General features: G+C 39.5%; 1 pseudogene; it reads left to right on the top strand.

Annotated features, from left to right (window-relative positions):
- Nucleotides 1-618: 618 nt before the first annotated feature.
- LOC102869302 lies at nucleotides 619-5,814 on the top strand (annotated as a pseudogene).
- Nucleotides 5,815-6,466: the final 652 nt, after the last annotated feature.

Raw genomic sequence — 6,466 nt, 5'->3', positions numbered from 1 at the left:
AACAATCTGGAACAAGGAGTGCATTGCAGAGAGAGCTAGCGAGGGGCTGAAGGAGCGGAAGAAAATGTGCAACAATGGAAAAAATTAAAATTAAACCTTTTCAGTGTTAAAAATAATCATTAATTCTTCATCTGCACAGCTTTCTGAAATGATTATCAATTCTTTTTCAGTAAAATGACTGTATATTCTTTCAATTTTTTTTCATGTCCCATGTGTTTTTAAATATTTTGCCCAATGACCCCTTAAATTTTGCAACTTGAAGATGGAATCAACTTTTCAACTTTATAAATGCCAAGCATGTTCTTTTATTTTTCTACTTTCAAGTCTTTGCATATTTCCTATAATGACTTCCTTGTCTTCTAAAGTTGTCCTAGGAAATCTTCTATTCCGCTATCTTATTTTACCATTTCTTCCTTTTGTTTTCATTTTCGAAGTTCAAGAGCCAGATTTAGAATCTATTATTACATCCACTTTGAACTTTTATTTCTTTCCTGTCATTCTAATGATAATTTTATTCTCTTTAACATATGATATCCTTGATTTTATTCCTCAACTTATAAGATCTTTCATTACTGTGGAAAGAATAAAATCTGTTCTTCAGTTTTAATCTAAATTTAGATGAGATATACTCAAGGTTGTATTTTTAGCTTTTGTGAACTTATTTTAATGTTGTTGTATTTTCAATTTTCAATTGAACTAACATACATACAATTGATGGTCTGTCCACCATTAGCCCCTAGACTTGTTATGACAGATAGTGTTCAGCTTCTATACCACTTCTTTCTCCAAATGTAGTAATATATTCCAATACATGGGGAAAATACAGAATGATACAGAAAGCATGAAGGGGAGATAAAAGGACTACATAGAAGTACTTCACCAAAAAAAAAAAAAAAAGCAACAACTGGTTGACACTGAAAAATTTTGGGAAAAATATAAACAAGACTAGGCAAGAAAGAAATTCAAGTTGTACCAAAGTCATTGGCAAAAATAAGGTCCTAGAAATCAACTGCTGAGTATGACTCATAGCAACCATATTAACAGCCAATTTGAACACGTGCACTCCTGTGACTTTCTCCTAATTTCTGACACACTCAAGACAATTGCTACATCATTGTGTCAACCCACCTGGTCAAGGAATTTCCTCTCTTTTGTTGTCCCTCCATCTTGCCAAGCATCATGTTCCTTTCCAAGAAATAACTTTCCTAGAAACATGCCCAAAATATGTGAGATGAAGTGTCGTCTTTGCCTTCAAGGAGCACTCTGGCTATAACTACTGCCTAGAGGGCTGATCTTTATGCACTTTATTAAGGTTTTGACAACTTCTAGTTTTCTTTGTTTATGCTACATGCATTCCATGTTTCAATTATAATGGGTGCTTTCATCAACATCTCCTCTTTTGTTAGTGACTTTGAAGTTAGGCTCTACCTCCTAACTTCTTCTATTAGTGGTAATATTCTACTATTCACAGGGTCTCAAAGACCTTTCATTTCGGAAGTGAATGCCCAATTTTGTTTCCTAGTCCACTTTTATTTGGCAACTCTGGCAATACCTATCCCCTTTAGGGGACATTTTTGTCAATAAAAACACCAGTGTTGTAGCTTACCTAAAACATCACAACAGTCTGGGGGTCACCTCAATATACAACTGATAGACAAATCTTACATTTTTCTCAGCACTAGCAGCCAGGAAATTAGAAGACGTATTGCCATGGGAAAGTCTGCTGTTAGGGACCTCTCCGAAGTACTAAAGAGCAATAGTGTCTCTTTGGAGACTAAGGTGCGTCTGATACAGGCCATGGTCTTTGCTATCACTTGTTATGCATCAGAGAGTTGGACAATGACTAAGGAGGATAGAAGGAGAATTGGTGCCTTTGAGCTGTGGTGCTGGAGAAGAGTATTGTGGGTACCATGGACTGCTAGGAAAACGAACAGATTCATCCTGGAGAGGGTCAAGGATTCTGAGGCTCCGTCTAACATACTTTGGACATGTTGCAAGGAGGGACAGGTCCTTGGAGAGGGACTTCATGCTTGGTAGCGTGGAGGGACAGCACATAAGGGGAAGGCCCCTAATGAGGTGGATTGATTCACTGATTGGGGTAATCAGGATGGGTGTGTCAGAGACGGTGCAAAGGGCACAGGACAGAGCAGAGTTTAGGGCTGTTGTACATAGGGTCACTATGATTCGCAAGTGACTCTACAGCACATAACAACAATAAGAAGAAATGATAAGTAATCATACACATAGATAAGCTATTACTTGCAACAAAAAATGCAAGTGACTCTCCTGATTCAATGAAGTGGCATATAAGCTTTCAATTCTCAAGAGCAAACCATAGCAAAGAAATGCTTCCAAATATCACTAAGGATAGCGGAAGCTGGCACTTTACATCGTGATTCCAGGGCTGCTGAGTCTCAGATGTGTCATATATGAGGCAGGAGAAGTGTGACAGGCAGTCTCTCTGGACTCTGCCAGGACCTCAGCAGCAGTGCATGAGATGAAGAGGCATGGTGAACAATGTCTACAGGGTCATTCTATGCCAGACTGTAATGCTGTGAGTTATGAGATACTATCAATACACCTGCAATGACTAGTTATTGCAACTACTATACAACTATATGCCGCAACTCCCAAAGTGAAAGATTAAGAAATTGAGAATTTCCAAGTGTTTTATGATCTAGTGGAACTAGAACAAGAAAGGGTATCCAGCTCATTCACTGGCATTGGTATGCTGGTATCTTTTTAAGGTTTGCTCTTAGGCTAGCACTCACTTACTAGTTTATTGTGTGGGTGGAATCATTTGCATCTTGTAGATTATATTATACATTAGTTATGCTTATGTCCACGTAGTTTTCATTTGTTCTTGTAAGTATAGCACTTGTCTGTCTGTCTGTAGTGCTGAAGTGGTTTTTAGGATGTTCTGATTCTAGAAGCTATGCTATAGATATTTCAAATACCAGAAGATTCAATCATGGTAGGCATGTTTCAGTAGAGCTACTAGATTATGAACTATGAATCAAGATTTGTTATCCACATCTGAAATAACAGGTCTTTGAAAGCCTTATGAACAATGGAACTGTGAGAAATGGCCTAGAGGTAGAAAGACACACTGAAAGTTATTCACAAAAGAGGAGAAACAGCTAAAAACATACATTAATAATTTTAATATGGAATGTATGGAGTCTGAAACTGGACAGTGTTTGGTGGAGCTCCCTGATTAAAACATGCTTGGAAGCAGGAGTGGCATCCACTTCCATAATAGCTTGCCTCTGGAAACCCTATGAACCTGGAGAAAGGATGAAAGTCATACATGTGTTGAGGACTTTCATTCATAGGGTCGCTATGGGTCGCCTATGACTCGATGGCACTTAACAACAACAACAGCAACAACAACAGATAGGAGAAAATGGGCCATGGAGGCACAGTGCCGTAAACCTATCTTTGAAAAAGCCAAAGGGAGTAAGAATAGCACAGCCTTCACTGCCCCAGAACAGAAAGCAGATTAAGAGTCCACAGGCCAGCCTTATGTTGCCTCTGTGGGCCCCACCAACAGCAAGAGATTCATTTATGCATTGCTGACTCACAGATTCACAGTTATGGTACAAAAAATGGGGTTTATTAGGGAATAAGTTGAAGAGTGAGGGGCAGGTAGCAAATAATATCATACAAAACAAGTCGAGACTTTAGATCAATAGTTCCAAGTTGCAAATCCTCAATAAATCTAAGCTACAGTGTCAGTTCATCAGTCAAATTCAAATCTTCTAGCAAGGTTTGCTTCAGAGCTGTTATAAGTCAGCTTCTCATTCAAACATCCTGCAAGAACAGCCAAATCTTTAACTGTGGCCAGCACAAATGTAAGAAGGCTCACGTCACATTTTTCCACCGTATTTCCACAGCCATGCCACAGTCTCTTCACCATAAGGGTCTCACTCTCACCAGGGTCTTGCCACCATAAACCTTGCTTGCATTGAGTCTTGCTGTCCAATATGGTAACCACTCTTTTCTCTTATCTTAGTCCCACAGCTGATGCTGATTTGTAAGACCATGTGTCTGCAGTTAAGGTAACGGTATCCCAAAGGCAACTAACTAGAAGGGCTAAAAAAAGCCAACTTCTAAGCTAACACCACAATGATGATATTACGCCAGGAACAAAAACCTGAGAAAGAATGGTATTGCATTCATAATTAAAAAGAACTATTTCAAAATCTATCCTGATGTGCAATGCTGAGAGAGATAAGACATTATCCATATGCACATGAAGAAGGCCTGTTGATACAATATTACTTAAATATCGTTGTTGTTGTTGTTAGGTACTGTTGAGTTGAGTATGATTCACAGTGACCCTCTGAACAAAATATCTGAACCTTTTTCTACCTTGTGGCATTTTATACTTCTTTTTTTTTCTTTAAAAAATATGATATTTACCTTTCTAGGAATGGCTTCTCTGAGGTAGAGTAGACTTAAGCTTTTGCTAAGGTTATTCATATTTACTAAGAATCACAAAACTGATAAAGTTGGAACCAAACTGACAAATTAGGCTGTGAGATGACCGTGGAAGTCACTTGAGAAAGAAATGGAAAACCACTCCAGAACACAGGAGGACAATGCATATAATAGTATATAGGAATCACAGAAACCCAAATATCCAGCCACCTTGATGAAGTTGTTGTTGCTGTCAGCTTAACTCCCAAAGAGAAGATACAAAACAAGCTTCCCCAGTCAGCACTGTCCTGGCCTCCTCGAGAGAAGCTAGAGCTCTATGAAGAGAAGGCAAAGTCCTACTCCAGCTGTCACCACTACAGGCAAGCCATAGAGGAGCTGGTGCATTGCGTAGCGCTGACAAGAATTTGCTATGGTGACTGTCACTGGAAACTAGCAGAGGCATATAATAACCTGGCTCAAGGCTATCTCCAGATGAAAGGGTTGTCACTGCAAGCAAAGAGAAGAAATTCTCGCCAATTCCATTGAGCCTCTCTATAATGACAATACGGATGCTTTCAAGTATTCAGTTGACTTCTTTCACACCATGAGTAGAGCCTTAATTGAACTTTAAACATTTAAGGAAGCTTTGAAGAACCTGAAAAAAGGAGGAAGACTCTCAAAGGGGCCTCTGCAGTGTGGAAGAATCATAAAGAAAGAAGGGATGAAAATTCAAGAGCAGCTCAAGCTATTAGCGCATTTGTATCAAGGTCAGAAGAAATTCAAAGAAGCTCTCCCTCATTACCAAGAGGATTTGGAATGTGTTGAAAGCAGCAAAGGAAAAAAAAGTCTAGAGTGTGTTTCAATACTGAGGGAACTGGCAGGAGTAGAACAAGCCTTGGGAATCCACTCATGTATCAGTCATTTATTACAGGCTCATTCCATTGTCCTAAAGAAATGCTCCTCTCAAGAAGAGGCAGCCGACTCAGCCCATTTGGTGGCCCAGGCTGCTGTTAAGTCTGGGAGACCAGAGTATCATGAGGTGGTTGAGCAGTACTTTCAAGAGAGCATGGCTAATCTGAAAGAAGCCAAAGATATGAGAAGAGGCAAATTCCTTTCCATTCAAGATGAGTTTTGCCATTTCTTGAATAGGACTGGGCAAGAAGTCAGAACACTGTCCTTGCTAAAAGAGCCCCAAGAAGCCATGGTAGAAGCATTTGGTGATTTTAGTCCTGAAATGGCTGAAACATACAGGCTCTGGGCAAGGCAGACCGGGCAGAGGGGAACCATTGCAAGACCAGCAAGAAACCGAAGAAGTGTCTTCAGATTCAGACCCTCTTATATGGACTACAAGACAAGAGGACCCTGGCCCTCAGACTGTTGATATCTGTCTAAGATCTCAGAAGTTGCTGGGAAATATTCTCAAGCTCAGAAAACCAAGCCAGCATTCTTCCCCACTGTACCGCAGCATCCTTTGCCCTGTAAGGCAAAGGTTGGCACAGCTAATGGAAAAGGTCCACACCACCCCCCAGAAAAGTTTGGTCAGAGCTGGGTGCTTACATTAGGGTGCTGAATAAATCTCGCAAATAGAAAAAAAAAAAGACATGTTTTACACATAGCAATTAAAAATATAATATAGAATTGGCTTTCAGAAGCTACACTAGATGATTAAAGAATATAGAAGGTGCTATTAATTGTTACTTTTGCAAAGTTGTCTTTTACAAAGTTGTCACAAAGTATTTTATCTTTTTTTAATTAATTTTAATGAAAGTTTACAGAGACTTAGGGTTTCCATTCATTCATTGTTGCACTCTTCTCTCTGCCCACCCCCTCTCCCCAATCCACTCTTCTCTTTGAAAAGGAAAAGAAAAATTTTTTCATTGTTATACAATCCCTGCCCCCAAGTCTACTCCACTGTGCAGCCGTCGCTCTGGACTCCTGTCATAACAAAAATACTTCATCACATATCCCTTTTAAACAGTTTTATCCCTCATCTGTTTCAATGCAGTATACATCATTTATCCCCTCACCCTCAGTCTTTCCTCAA

The sequence above is a fragment of the Elephantulus edwardii genome, unplaced genomic scaffold (assembly GCF_000299155.1).
Source record: "Elephantulus edwardii isolate Elephantulus edwardi_28Jun2011 unplaced genomic scaffold, EleEdw1.0 scaffold00299, whole genome shotgun sequence".
Taxonomy (NCBI): domain Eukaryota; kingdom Metazoa; phylum Chordata; class Mammalia; order Macroscelidea; family Macroscelididae; genus Elephantulus; species Elephantulus edwardii.
Note: the sequence above shows the minus strand (reverse complement) of the source record. Positions and strands in the feature narration are given on the sequence as shown.